At 37.0% G+C, this 15,920-nt stretch overlaps 1 protein-coding gene and 1 pseudogene across 6 annotated transcripts in view; one reads left to right on the top strand and one right to left on the bottom strand.

Moving 5' to 3' along the window:
• The window catches only part of ARHGEF4 (Rho guanine nucleotide exchange factor 4), a 250,732-nt gene that overhangs the window by 40,094 nt on the left and 194,718 nt on the right, over positions 1-15,920 (top strand). For 2 of the 6 annotated variants that reach the window (XM_089916946.1, XM_089916945.1), the window contains exon 2: positions 3,167-15,856. The exons of the other annotated variants lie outside the window; for them this stretch is intronic. The gene's annotated coding sequence lies outside the window, so the exon portion shown is untranslated. The remainder of the gene's footprint in view (positions 1-3,166; positions 15,857-15,920) is intronic. 6 annotated transcript variants of the gene reach the window in all.
• Positions 1,987-7,149, bottom strand: LOC149748604 (glycine N-phenylacetyltransferase pseudogene; annotated as a pseudogene).

The raw sequence follows: 15,920 nt of genomic DNA, 5'->3' as shown, positions 1-15,920 counted from the left end.
CCATTAAATAATAACTCCCCATTTCCCCCTCACCCAAGCCCCTGAAAACAACCATTCTATTTTTGTCTCTATGAAATTTTCTACTCTGTGTATTTCATATAAGTGGAACCATACAGTATTTGCCCTCTGCTGGCTGGCTTATTTAACATAGCATAATGTCTTTAAGGTTCATCCATGTTATAACATGTAGCAGAATTTCCTTTCTTTTTAAGGCTGATTATACCAGGTTTTGTTTATCCATTGATGGACACTTGAGTTTCTTCTCTTTTATGACTATTGTGAATAATGCTGCTATGATACAGATGCACAAATATCTGTTTGAGTCCCTGCTTTCAATTCTTTCAGATATATACCCAGAAGTGGAATTGCTGGACCATATGGTTATGGTAATTCTATGTTTAATTTTCAGAGTAAGAGTCATACTATTTTCCATAGCAGCTAAAGCATTTTATATTTCTACCAGCAATGCAGAAATGTTCCAATTTCTCCACAACCTTGCCAACACTCATTATGTTCTCTTTTTTAATAATAGCCCTCCTGCTGGATATGAAGTAGTATATCATTGTGGTTTTTATTTGCCTTTCCCTAATGGCTACTGGTGTTGCACCTTTTTTAAGGTGCTAATTGGCCACCTATATGACTTTTTGGAGAAATGTCTATTCAAGTTATTTTGCCCATTTTTAAGTGGGTTTGCTTATTTTTTTGTTGAATTGTATGAGTTCTTTATGTATTCTGGAAATTAATACTTTGTGAGCTGTATGATTTGCAAATATTTTCTCCCATTCCATGGGCTGCTTTTGCCCTCTGTTGATAAGAGACCATGATGCAAAAGGTTTTTAATTTTGACAAAAGTCCAGTTTATCTATTTTTGTTACCTGTGCTGTTGGTGTCATATGCAAGGAATCATTGCCAGATCCAATGTCATGCAGCTTTTCCCCTATGCTTTTTTTCTAAAATTTGTTATAGATTTTTAGCTCCTACATTTGGGTCTTTGATCTGTGTTGAGTTAATCTTTGTATATGATGTAAGGGAAGGTTCCAACTTCATTCTTTTACATGTGGATATTCAGCTTCCCAATACTATTTGTTGAATAGACTGTCCTTTATTGCCACCCTTGTCAAAAATCATTTGATCATATACATGAGAGTTTATTTCTGGGCTCTCTATTCTATTCCGTTGGTCTATATGTCTGTCTTTATGCCAGTAACAAACTGTTTTGGTTACTGTAGATTTGTAATAAGTTTTGAAATCAGGAAATGTGAGACTTCCTACTTTGTTCTTCTTTTCCAAGATTGTTTTGGCTACTTGGAGCTCCTTGAGACTCCATTTGAATTTTAAGATGGGTTTCTCTATTTCTGCAAAAAATATGTCATTGGGATTTTGATAGGGATTGCGTTAAATCTGTGGATCATTTTAGGTAGCATTGTCATCTTAGCAATATTGAGTATTCCAATCTATGAACATGAAATGCCTTTCCCTTTATTGGTGTCTTCTTTAATTTCTTTCAGCAATGTTATGTAGTTTTCAATGTACAGGTCTCTCACCCCCACTTTGTTAAGTTTACTTCTAAGTATTTTATACTTTTTCTTGCTACTGTAAATAGAAATTTCTTAATTTCCTTCTGGATTTTTCATTGTTAGTGTATAGAAATGTAAGTGAATTTTATGTGTTGATTTTTATATCCCACAAAATTGGTTTTTGGTGGGTTTTTTGCTGAATTGTGAATTCATTTATTAGCTTTGACAGTTTTTTGTGTGTGTTATGTGCAATCTTTTCATGTATATTTGGAATATAAGGTAATGTCATCTGCAAACAAAGATAATTTTATTCCTCCCTTTTCACTTTGGATGCCTTTTATTTATTCTTCTTGCCTATTTGCTCTTGTGAAGACTTCCATGACTATGTTGAATAGAAATGGAGAAAGTGGGAATCCTTATTTTGTTCCTATTTTGGGGGAAAAACTTTCAATCTTTGACCACTGAGTATGATGTTAGCTATGGATTTTTCATATATGACCTTTATCATATTGAGGAAGTTGCCTTCTATTCCTGGTTTATTGGGAGTGTGTTTTATTAAGAAAGGGTATTGACTTTTGTCAAATATTTTTTCTTCATCAGATGAGATGATCGTGTTTGGTTTTTTTGTTGTTGTTGATTTGTTTGTTTTTCCCTTCATTCTAGTAATTGATTTTACTAAATCAATTTTCACATGTTGAAGCATTATCACATTATGGGGAAAAATCATTTGGTCATGATACTTACTTTTCAATATGCTGCTGAATTCAATTGGCTAGTGTTTTATTGAAGGTTTTTGCATCAACATTCATAAGGAATGTTGGTCTGTAGTTTTCTTGTCTGGTGTTAGTGTCAAGGTGTTACAGGCTTCAAAGAATAAGTTGGGAATTATTCCCTCCCCTTCAATATTTTGGAAAGTTTGAAAATGATTGGTGTTAATTTTTCTTAAAATATTTGGTAGTATTTACCAGTTAAGCCATTTAGTCCTGGGCTTTTCTTTGTCCTTGAGGTTTTTGACTACTGATTCACTTTCTTTACTATTTATAAATTTATTCAGATTTTTTATTTATTCTTGATTCAATTTTGGTGGATTGTGTGTTTCTAGGAATTCATCTATTTCATTTAGGTTAAACAATATGTTGGTATACAAATGTTTATAGTATTCTTTTTATTTCTGTAACATCTTTACTATTGTCGTTGCTTTTATTTCTAATGTTAGTAATGTGTCAGTTCCCTCTGCCAGTTTTGGGTTTAATTTGCTTTTCTTTTCCTTAATATGCAAATGTAGGTTATTGATTTGAGATGTTTCCTTCCTTTTTAATGTATGCATTTACAAGTGTAAATTCTCTTCTTACCACTGCTTTTACTGTATCCCATAGGCTTTGGTATTTTGTATTTTCATTTTCAATAATCTCAGTGTATTTTCTAATTTCGCTTTTAATTTCCCCTTTGACCCATTGGTCTTTAAGAATGTGTTGTTTAATTTCCTCATATTTGTGAATCCAGTTTTCCTTCTGATTCTGATTTCTAACCATTGTGATAGAAAAATATTTTTTATAAATGCGACCTTTAAAATTTATTGAGATGTGTTGTGGCCTAACATATGGTCTATCTTGGAGAATGTTCCATGTGCACTTTTTTTTTTTTTGCAGTACGCGGGCCTCTCACTGTTGTGGCTTCTCCCACTGTGGAGCACAGGCTCCGGACGCGCAGACTCAGCGGCCATGGCTCACGGGCCTAGCCGCTCCGTGGCATGTGGGATCTTCCCAGACCAGGGCATGAACCCGTGTCCCGTGCATCGGCAGGCAGACTCTCAACCACTGTGCCACCAGGGAAGCCCTCCATGTGCACTTTTGAAAAATATGTATTCTGCTGTTCTTTGGTGTTCTGTATATTTGTTAGGTCTAATTAGTTTATGGTTTTGTTCAAGTCCTCTATTTCATTATTGATCTTCTGTTTGATTGTTTTACCATATTTAAAGTGGTATATTGAAGTCATATATATGTATTATTATTATAGGAATTTCTATTTCTCCCTTCAAATCTGTAATGTTTGCTTCATATATTTGGGGGCTCTGATGTTTGGTGAATATATGTTAAAATTGTTATATCTTCTTGGTGAATTGATCCTTTTATCAATCTATATTGTCTTTGTCTCTGTAACAGTTTTTGATTTAAGGTCTAATTTGTTTGATTTAGTATAGCCACTTTAGCCCTCTTTTGGTTAGTATTTTCATGGAATGTATTTTTCAATCCTTTCACCTTCAACCTATTTGTGTCTTTATATCTAAAGTGAGTCTCTTGTAGACATGATACAATTGGATCACCAAGGTTTTTTTTTAAAAAACCAATTCTGCCATTCGATGCCTTTTGATTGGAAAGTTTAAGCCATTTATATTTAAAGTAATCACTGATAAGAAAGGATTTACTCTGCCATTTTGCTATTTATTTTTTGTATGTCATATAACCATTTTTATTCCTCATTTCCTCGATTCCTGTCTTTTTATTGAAGTTGCTTTTTATTGAAGTATAGTTGATTCACAATATTGTGTTAGTTTCAGGTGTACATCAAAGTGATTCAGTTACATATATATTTCTCAGATTATTTTCCATTATAGGCTATTACAAGATATGAATATAGTTCCCTGTGCTATACAGTAAATTCTTGTTGCTTATCTCTTTTAGTATAGTAGTTTTTATCTGTTAATCTCATACTCCTAATTTATCCCTCCCCACTTCCTTTCCACTTTGGTAACCATAAGTTTGTTTTCTTTGTCTTTTTTTCAATATGTACTATCCTTTATTAAATTGTATAAATTGTCCTACAGCTTGGTGTAAGAATAATGGCTGATATTAATTATAAAACCCCTCCTTACACAAAAAAGAACATTACATTTGAATTATCTTTTTCTACCCAGAGCAGTCTTGTCTTGATACAAATAATTCATGTTCATCCTGCAACTTGAAACAAGTTGATAGCATGCCACACTTTTTTATCTTGTCAATTTAGAAAAAAAAGTCATATTCAATATTTACAGATTTAACCTAGTTCACAGAATATACAAATGTTATGTGTGATAAAATCCCACAAATTAGATCCAATTTTACAGATTTTTTCCTGATTTACCTTAAATTTAAAGTATCTCTACCACATACATTTTAACAGTTATTTTTAAATAACAGTTTTACTTTTGCATGTGTATTGTTTCTGGGTGACAAGATGTTAAGTTGTCCTGCTATTGTGATATGACAAGCTACTTAAATTCTCTTCTCTACATTCCATGTACACACTCTAAATAGAGAAAAATATGATGGTGCTGGAAAGAATAATGACACCATTAGAATAGTGGGTTGCATTTATTCTTTACTGATTATGGCTACTTTCCTTACTAGCCATATACATTAAAAGAAAATTGTGAACCAGTAAAATAAACTAGACAAACAGAAATACTGCATGATATCACTTATATGTGGGATCTTACCCCAAAAAAGTCTAACTCATAGAAACACAGAATAGAATGGTGGTTGCCAGGGTTGGAATGTGGAGGAAATAGGAAGGTCTGCTGGACCCAAAGCAAAGTTCATGAGTGATTTGTGAACCACACTCATGGTTCTGTTGACCATTCACACTGCTTCCCCAGAGTCCAAACAGCACACTGATTTACTGCTGATTACAATGTATTCTTTCTTTCTGCCCACCCCTCTGCATCTCTTGCCATGTGACCAGCCCACCCAACACTGTCTCGGGTTCGTGGCTGCTTCACAGAGGCCCACAGTTCCACTGGTTCCAGTCATAGGGCATGGGGATATGATACAGATTGTGACTAATTTTCTGTACGATTTTATTTGCTCTGTATGGTTATATAGGGGAAAACCAAGTTTGTCCAGAGCCTGGATGTGGACAAACAACAGATGGGAGACAAGGCCGTGGCCCCGGTACTCAGGCAGGGTGGCCCCCATCCACATCTCACCTGTATGATCCATCAGGGACCAGGACACAGGGGTCCCCTCAGGCCCCAGCAGGCAGAAGTTGGGGAAGGTCTGGGTACAGCGCTTGGTGAATCTCTGGCTACTCTCATTGCTGCCACCGAAATGCCATAATTTATTCACCAAGGCAGCATAGGTACGATCCAGGGAGGAGAGTTTATACATATCTTGGTCAATGGCTTTGGGTCTGCCATAGCCAATAGGTAAGTTCTTTGTCTCTGGCAGGGAAGGAAGCAGTTCCCTCACTGTCTCAGGCATCACATAGAGAATGCATTGTGTTTGCTTGACCTTAACAAATTTAGTGGTTACAAGATTCTGTATCACCCCATCCAGATTTTACTGCGAACTTTGGATCTGAAAAGTATTTCCAATTGATGACCTCTGATGTGCTAAGGGATTCTTGACAGTTGTTGAGATCTTTAGAATAGATTTGGTAGGTGTTGGTGTAATGATCAAAGTCATCTGCAATTTCCTACTCCTGAGGGTGGATAACCATAGTATTAAAATCAGGCCACTTGTCCACCCAGGCCTTTAGCTTGAAGGGGTTTTCGTGGTCCATATGGACAGTCCCATAAACCTTTAAGGACACAGGGAGGCTCTTCCTCAAGGATTTCTCTAACATCTGCAGCAGTTGTGGATCTTGTAAGTGGAACATCTTGGCAGGTACCTTAATTTTGGTACCCAATTTTGGTTTCCCAGCTCTCTGGTCACTGTGTTCAGGGTCTTCTCCTCTCCAGCTCAACACTTCAGGAGCACTGGTTCTTTGGGATGAGCAGGTAGAATCCTACTATATGAAATCTTTCATCTCCCAAATGTCTATTCCTTGCTCCAACTACCAAGCACTAAGGCAGCCAATGCCACTTTGGGAAATTTTGAACAGCAGGTCCTCAGGACAAGTGGTCCTGGCAGCTTCTATGGCCTTACCCAAATATCCCCCAACCAGTTGTGGGTGTGGGGCAGCTGGCCACAAGCAGCAAGGCCCCTGTGTGGCTCACCAAAATTTGTTACCAAGTCCAAGCTTGTACTGCTTACAACCCGATAGGCCAATAAATCAAAAGACGAGTTGTTGGGACGAGGAATAGCAGCTATTCAGAAAGCCAGCAGACCAAAAAGATGGCGGACTTGTGTCCCAAAGAACCATCTTCTGTAAGTTTGTTTTCTATGTCTGTGAGTCTGTTTCTGTTTTGTATATAGATTCATTTATATTATTTTTTAGAGTACACGTATAAGTGATATAATATTTATCTTTGTCTGACTTACTCCAGTTATTATGATATGCTCTAGGTCCATCCATATTGTTGCAAATGGCAATATTTCATTCTTTCTTATGGCTGAGCAATATTCTATTGTATATATACACTACTTTTTCTTAAACCAATCATTTGTTGATGGCACTTGTGTTGATCCCATGTCTTGGTTATTGTAAATAGTGTTGCTATGGACATTTGGGTGCGTGTATATTTTTGGACTAGAGTTTTCATCTTTTCAGGATATATGCCCAGGAGTGGGATTTATGGATTATATGGTAGGTCTACTTTTAATTTTTAAAGGAACCTCTATACTGTTTTCCATAGTGGTTGCACCAATTTACATTCCCATCAACAGTGTAGGAGGGTTCTTTTTCTCCACACCCTCTCCAGCACTTATTATTTGTAGACTATTTGATGATAGGCATTCTGACCAGTGTGAAATGATACCTCATTTTGGTTTTTATTTGCATTTATCTAATAAATAGCAATATTGAGCATATTTTCATGTACCTCTTGGCCATCTGTATGTTTTCTTTGGAGAAATGTCTATTTAGGTCTTCTGCCCACTTTTTGATTGGGTTGTTTGTTTTTCTGATATTGAGCTCCATGAGCTGTTTGGATATTTTGGATATTAACCCCTTGTTGGTTGCATCATTTGCCAATATTTTTCTCCCATTCCATAAGTTGTCTTTTTGTTTTATTCATAGTTTTCTTAACTATGCAAAAGCTTTCTAGTTTGGTTAGGTCCCATTTGTTTATTTTTGCTTTTATTTCTTTTGCCTTAGGAGACTGATCTAAGAAAATATTGCTGCAATTTATGTCAGACACAAGAGGGAAGGGATCTGGTGATATATGTATATTTATAGCAGATTCACTTTGTTATACAGCAGCAACTAACACAACAATGTAAAGCAATTATACTCCAATGAAGATGTTTAAAAAAAATTTATGCCTGAGAATGTTTTGCCTATGTTTTCTTCTAGGAGATTTATGGTGTCACATTTCATATTTAGGTCTTTAAATCATTTTGAGTTTATTTTTGTACATAGTGTGAGGAAGTGTTCTAATTTCATTGATTTACATGTACCGGTCCACCTTTCCCAACAGCACTTGCTGAAGTGGCTGTCTTTTCTTTGTTGTGTATTCTTGCCTCCTCTGTCATAGATTCTTTGAACATAGGTGTGTGGGTTTATTTCTGGTTTACTTCTCTATTCTATTACATTGATATGAATGTCTGTTTTTGTGCCAATACCATGCTGTTTTGACTACTGTAGCTTTGTAGTATTGTCTGAAGTCTTGGGAGGGTTATGCCTCCAGTTTTGTTCTTATTCCTCACAATGGCTTTGGAAATTCTGGGTATTTTGTAGTTCCATATAAATTTTAGGATTATTTGTTCTAGTTCTGTGAAAAAATGTCATGGGTATTTTGATAGGGATCACATTAAATCTGTAGATTGCTTTGGGTAGTATGGCCATTTTAACAATATTAATTTTTCCAATCCAAGAGCATGGGATATCTTTCCATTTCTTTGAATCAATTTCTTTCATCAATGTTTTATAGTTTTTAGCATATGGGTATTTCACCTCCTTGGTTAAGTTTATTCTGAGGTATTTTTTTGACATGATATTAAATGGAATTTTTTTTTTAATTTTCTCTTTCTGATATTTCATTGTTAGAGTAAAGTAATGCAAGAGATTTCTGTATATTAATCTTGTATCCTGTTATCTGGCTGAATTCATCTACTAGTCCTGATTGTTTTTGTATGGAGTCTTTAGGGTTCTCTATGTAGAGTGTCTTGTCATCTGCAACTAGTGACAGTTTTACCTCTTCCCTTACAATTTGGATACATTATCTGTCTTTTTTTTCTCTGATTGCTGTGGCTAGGACTTCCAGTACTATGTTGAATAGAAGTGTTCAGAATGGGCATCCTTGTCTTTTTCCTGAATTTAGTGAAATGACTTTCACCTTTTCACTGTTGAGTATTATTTTGGCTGTGGGTTTGTCATAAATGGCTTTTTCATGTTGAGATATGTTCCCACTTTATTCATTTTCGTGAGAGTTTTTATCATGGGTGGATGTTGTTTGCTTTATCTGCATCTATTGAGATAATTATATGGGTTTTGCCTTTTCTTTTGTTAATACAGTGTATCACATTGATTGATTTGCATATGTTGAACCATCCTTGTGGCCCTGGAATGAATCCAACTTGCTCATAGTGTATGATCTTTTTAATGTATTGTTGCATTCAGTTTGCTAATGTTTTTTAGAATTTTTGCATCTGTATTCATCAAAGATATTGGCCTGTAGTTTTCTTTTTTGGTAGTGTCTTTGTCTGGCTTTGGTATCAGGGTGCTTGTGGCTTTGTAGAATGACTTTGGTAGCGTTCCCTCTGCTTCAATCTTTTGGAAGAGTTTGAGAAGGACTGGTATAAGTTCTTCTTTGTATGCTTGGCAGAATTCCCCAGTGAAGCCATATGATCCTGAACTTTTGTTTGTAGGGAGTTGTTTTTTTTTTTTTTTTTAAGTGATTCTATTTCACTTCTAGTGATCACTCTATTCAAATTATCTGTTTCTTCTTGACTCAGTTTTGGCAGGCTATATGTTTTTAGAAACTTGTCCATTTCTTCTAAGTTGTACAATTTGTTGGCATATAATTGTTATTTCTCCTCCGTCATTTCTTATTTTGTTTATTTGAGTCCTCTCTCTTTTCTTCTTGGTGAGCCTGGCCAGAGGTTTGTTGACTTTGTTTATCCTTTCAAAGAACCAGCTCTTGATTTTATTGATTTTTATATTGTTTTTTTAATCTCTATTTTATTTATTTTCTCCTTGATGTTTATTATTTCCTTCCTTCTGCTGACTTCAGGCTTTGTTTGTTCTTCTTTTTCTAATTCTTTTAGGTGGTGGGTTAAGTTATTTATTTGAGTTTTTCTTGTTTATTAAGGAAGGCCTGTATCACTAGGAACTTCCTCTAAGGACTGGTTTTGCTGCATCCCATAGATTTTGTAAGGTTGTGTTTTCATTGTCATTTGTTTAGAGGTATTTTCTGATTTCCTCTTTGATTTCATCACTGACCCATTGATTTTTTAGTAGCTGTTGTTTAGTCCCCATGTGATCATTTTTTGCCCATTTTTCTTTCTAGTTTTATATCATTGTGGTCAGAAAAGATGCTTGAAATAATTTCTATACTCTTAAATTTGTTGAGGCTTGTTTTGTGGTCTATCCTAGAGAATGTACCATGTGCATTTGAAAAGAATGTCTATTCTGGATTTTTTTGGATGTAGTGTCGTGAAGATGTCAAGTGCAACTGGTCTATTTTGTCACTTAGGATCTCTGTTGCACTATTGACTTTCTTTCTGGAAGATCTGTCCATTGATGTCAGGGGAGTGTTAAAGACTCCTACTGTTTTTGTATTCCTGTTAATTTCTCCCTCTGTGTCTATTAGTGTTTGTTTTATGTACTTAGGTTCTTCTGTATTGGGTGCATATGTGTTAATGAGTGTAATATTCTCTTCTTATATTGATCCATTTATCATTATATAGTATCCTTCTTTGTCTTTTTTATGGACTTTTTTAAAAGTTTGTCTGATATGAGTATTGCTACCCCTGCTTTCTTGTCACTTCCATTTGCGTGAAACATCTTTTTCCATCCCCTCACTTTCAATTTATGAAATCTTTTGCCCAGAAGTGAGTCTCTTGTAGGCAGCATATTGTAGGTTCTTGTTTTTTTCTCCAATCTGCCACTCTATGTCTTTTGATTGGAGCATTTAGTCCATTGATATTTAAGGTAATTATTAATAAGTATGTATTTATTGCATTTTTAAACCTTGTTTTCTGGTTGATTTTGTAGTTCTTTGTTTACTTCTTCGTCTTTTTTGTTTTTCCTTATGTGGTTTGATGGTTTTTCCATTGTAGTGTGCTTGGGTTCCTTTCTTTTTTTGTGTGAATCTATTGTATGTTTTTTATTTGTACTTATGATGGAGTTCAAGTATGTTGAGCCATCACTATATCTGTTTGCTTTAAACTGATAGCCATTCAAGTTCAAACACATTCTGAAAGATATACATTTTTATACTCCCCTCCCCACATTTTGTGATTTTGATGCCCTGTTTTACATCTTCATATTTACCCTTTTACTGTTCATTGTACTTATAATCGTTTTTATAATTTTTTTGATTTTTTTAAATCTATGTACTGGCTTATTTGAGTGATCTTCCATGCTTTTATATAGTTGCGTTTCCTACTGTGATTCTCTCTTTCCTACAGATTCTTTCTTCTTTTTTATTTAGAGAAGACCTTTCAACATCTCTATTAGGTTAAGTTTAGTATTTCCGTATTCTTTCAGTTTTTGCTTGTTTGAGAAATTCTGGATAGAATATCCTAGGTTGCAGGTTTTTCCCTTTCAGGACTTAGAATATATCATGCCACTCCCTTCTGGCCTGCAAAGTTTCTGTAGAGAAACCAGCTGATAGCCTCATGGGGGTTCGATTGTAACTGACTGTTTTTCTCTTGCTACCTTTAGAATCTTATCTTTAAATTTGGACATTGTAACTATGATATATCTTGGTGTGGGTCTGTTTGCATTCATCTTGTTTGGAGCCCTCTGTGTTTCCTGTATCTGGATATCTGTTTTCTTCTTTAGGTTTGGGAAATTTTCAGCCATAGATTCTTCAAATACATTTTCAATCCCCTTCTCTCTCTCTCCCTCCCTCCCACTCTCTCTCTCTCTCTCTCTTTTCTTGAACTTCTATGAGTAGGTTGGTGCACTTTATATTATTCCATAGATCTTGCATGTTGCTTTCATTTTTTTTCTTTTGTCTTTCTGTCCACTGTTCTGATTAGTTGGTTTCCATTATTCTATCTGTCATTCACTTATTCATCTTCTGCATTATTTACTCTGCTCTTCATTGTTTCTAGGTTGGTTTTATCTCAGCAATTGAGTTGTCTAATTTTGATTGCTTTCTCTTTATAATTTCTAGTTCCTTGTTACAGTGATCTGCATTTCTATCAATAATCTTTCTTAATTCTTTTAACATTTTGATTACCTCCTTTTTGAATCTACTAGACTGGTGAGGTCTTTTCATTATTTTTTTTCAGGGTTTTTCTCTTATTATTTTAGTTGGGAGTAGTTCCTCTGCTTTTTAAATTTTACTTAACTTTCTATGTCACTATGAAATTAGTCTACCTTGTGTAGACTGTGCAAGTCCAATATTTTTGGTGCAAATGTTGTTTTTGTTTGTTATGGATGCTAGTCACAACTTTCCTCAGAGTGTGCTGGCCATTATCCCTTTGATTGAGGGTGTGATTGGTATTGTGACTGTAGACTGCACTGGATGTTGGGTGGGGCCTCCTCTTTGCTTCATGACTGTCACAGCCCTGTTGGGGATAGGGGCTGTCCCCCAGTTGTTGGAGTAGAAGCCCTGAGGGTCAGGTTCAATAAGCCTCCATTGCCTTTAAGCATGTGCTTTGTCCTTAACAAGGTTAGCACTGAAGCAAGTGAGGCCCACAAGTGTGGTCACAGCAAACCTATGCACTGCGGGTACAGGCATCCATTGTTCTGCCCAGAAGTAGCCCAAGGTCATGTCCCTTTCTTCACTGTGTTCATCCCAGACCTAGTGGTAGGCTGGTGTTGGCAGCCAGGGCATTGTGGCTGCAGAATATGATGTGGTTGTGATGCTGCTTGGAACCTGGCTGCCTCTGTGGGAGGGCTCTACATAGGACCTGTCTGCCTCAGATCTGACTCCAAGCTGCAGTGTGGGGTGAACAGAACTGGAGCCCTCTGCCAGTAAAGGAAACACTCTGTACTCCTCCCCAGGGGCTATGTGCCAGAGATGTGAGATTCTGTGAAGCCACCTGCCACCTTGTATTGGTGCCAACAAATTTCGCTGCTGTTAGTCCTGCCCCTGGACCTTCCCCCAACATGATAATGGGCTCCAGTGTCATCCCTACCCAGATATGCATGCCCTCACAAAGTCTGTAACTACTGAAGCCAGGACCCCACCATGCACACTGATAATGGGCACCAGTTGTGGACCTGGGCCAAGATGAGCCCATGCTGACAATGGGCTCTGAGGTTCCTCCCAGACCACACCCCAGGCCCTAGGGCTGTCTCTGCACATCTAGACTGAGTCCACTCCCAGGGCCCATCTGCCTGAGTTTCAGCACTTAACCACTGTGCATATTAGCAGCCCTGCCTGGCTCATGTTTCAGGCTGGGAAGTGCAGCGGGGTGGCAGCCATCAGCACTGGTCTCTCTCTGCCCTGATTGCTAGTAAACCAGCATACAGGCATTCCTTGCGAGAAGAGTCCAGGCTCCTCCAGCCCTCTGTCTGTGCCAGTACACCTCCCATCCTGCAAGGGTCTTCGCAGGGCAAGAGCCTGCCCATGCAGACCCTCCCTCCTTCACAGGTTCTTCCCAGGGACACAGGTCCCATCCTGATGCCTTTTTTTTTTTTTTTTGTCCTACCCAGTCATGTGAGGATCTTTCTTGCAGCTTTGGTTATATAAGAGATCCTCTGCAGTTTCCAGTTGGTTTTCTGTGAGAAGTGTTCCACAAGTAGATGTATTTTTGATGTGAGGAGAGGTGAGTTCCACATCCTCCTTCTCCACCATCTTGATCCAATCTTTTTTGCTTTTTCATAGTGACACATTTTTATTCCCTTATTTCTGATTATGGCTATTCTATGGACATTTTCTGTATGGTAAAATGGAGATTACATATAGTATCCTAGTTATTACAAACTAATTTGAATTGACTCCAGTAGTGCTTCATCTACCTTCTTTATGTTTTGATGTCAAAAATTACATACTTATAGGGACTTCCCGGGTGGTGCAGCGGTTAAGAATCCGCCTGCCAATGCAGGGGACACAGGTTCGATCCCTGGTCTAGGATGATCCCACATGCTGTGGAGCAACTAAGCCCGTGTGCCACAACTGCTGAGCCTGCACTCGAGAGCCCACGAGCCACAACTACTGAGCCCACGTGCTGCAACTACTGAAGTTCACGTGCCTAGAGCCTGTGCTCTGCAACAAGAGAAGCCACCACAATGAGAAGGCCATGCACCACAACAAAGAGTAGCCCTCACTCGCTGCAACTAGAGAAAGCCTGTGCACAGCAATGAAGACCTGATGCAGCCAAAAATAAATAATAAATAAATAAATAAATTTATTTTTAAAATTACATACTTATAGATTGTGTGCCCAATAACAGAGATTTATAATTATTTTTTATGCTTTTTCTCTTAAATCCTACGTAAAATTAATATTCAATTTACAAAGCAGGATTGCAACAACACTGGCTATTACTTTTGCCCATGTTACATTTGCTGTGTATTTGCCTAGGTATGACTTGGAGTTAGTATCTAGTGTCCTCTCATTTTAACCTGAAGCCCTCCCTTTATCATTTCTTAGGGTAGGTCTAGCAATACTGAAGCCCCTCAACTTTTGTTTATATAGAAATGCCTTAATTTCTCCCTTACTTTCCAAGGACAGTTTTGCCATATATAGAATTATTGGGTTTTAGTATTTTTCTTTCAGCACCTTAAATATATCATTTCATTGCCTCTGGTCCAAGGTCTCTGACTACAAGTGGCTGATGATCTTACAGGGAATCTCTGTATGTGATAAAGCACTTCTCCCTTACTGCTTTCAATATTCTCTCTTTGGCTTTGAACAGTTTAATTACAATGTATGTTGGTGTGGGTCTCTTTGAGTTTATTTTACTTGGAGTTCACTGAGCTTTTAAGATTTATAGACTCAAGTTTTAGCCATTATTTCTTCAAATAATTTTTTCTGCTCCTTTCTCAGTGTACTCTTTTTCTGGGACTCTGAAAATGTGTATGTGGGCCACTTGATGGTGTCTCACAAATTCCTTAGGTTTTGTTCACTTTTCTTCATTCTTTTTCCTCTGTGTTCTTAAGACTCAATAATTTCAAATAACCTGTGTTCATGTTCACTGATTCTTTCTTCTGCCTATTCAACTCTGCTGTTGAACTTTTCTAGTGAATTTTCATTTCAGTTGTACTTTTCAGCTCTAGAGTTTTGTTTGGTTCCTTTTTGCAATTTCTATCTCTTTATTGACATTCTCATTTTGTTCATATACTGTTTTCTTTGTTTCTTTTAGTTCTTTGTCTATGTTTTCCCTTATCTCTTATAGATATTTAAGACCATCGTTTTAAAGTCTTTGTCTAGTAAAACTGATGTCTGGGCTTTCTCAGGGATGATTTCTTTCAATCTGTTTTATTCCTTTGAATGAGCTGCATTTTCCAGTTTCTATGTATATCTTCTGATTTTTTCCAAAATTGAGCATTTGGTTATTATTATGTAGTAACTCTGGAAATCAGATTTCTTCCTTTCCCCATGGTTTGCTGTTATTGCAGTTGTTGCTTTTATTGAAGGTCATAGTAGTCCATTTGTTTTGAGACTTCCAAACTACTTTTAAATGCTATGTGTGCTTGTGTGCGCTCACTGAAGTCTCTGTTCTTTTAGTTCATGTACATTTACTGTTTTGAAACATATTTCCTTGAATGCCGAGAGTTGAGATAGACAAACAAACAAAACCATCAAAAATAAAAAGAAAGAACAACCACCCCTGTAGTCTTTACAGACTTGCTCTTCACTGGTGCAGTCCTTCACCAATTAGCTAGACTTGTTCTGAGCCTAGAGATTAGATCCAGGTAAAGGCTTAAGGTCTTCTCAGGTCTTTTCTGGGCATGCATCTTGCCTGGGCATGCATGGCTTTCTCAGTTTCCCCTCTATCCACAGTTGCTTTTTCATTTCCTCATTTCCCAAAGCACCTCACCCCAGCTTCTCCTCCTGGCCTTAGATAGTCTACTGTATGTCTCCACCCAAATCTCTTGCCCTAGGCATCTTTGAATTTTTAGTCCACTTGTCGTATTTAATAACAGTGCCTGCCACTTTTCCCACCTGCATTCTGAGTTATGCAAGACAGGGATGAACAAGTAAATCTTTCAGGTATCCTCCAGGCAGGTTATAACAGACAATAATTTGCAAATGAGATCTGTTCTGCTCCCTCCAGTTCAAGTGGAGGAATTGGGAACTGGGCTGCAGCTGCTCAAGACCAAGAGTACCACTGAAGTAGATTGAGAGAGGGGTAAGTGTAAGTAAAAACACCACAAAACTTTCCTACAATTTTGAAGACGGGTTTTTCTTGATTG

Source organism: Delphinapterus leucas, chromosome 8 (assembly GCF_059928025.1).
Source record: "Delphinapterus leucas isolate spDelLeu-1000000601 "Yukka" chromosome 8, BTC_Dleu_Yukka2, whole genome shotgun sequence".
Lineage (NCBI taxonomy): Eukaryota > Metazoa > Chordata > Mammalia > Artiodactyla > Monodontidae > Delphinapterus > Delphinapterus leucas.
This window is presented reverse-complemented; position numbering and strand designations above follow the sequence as displayed.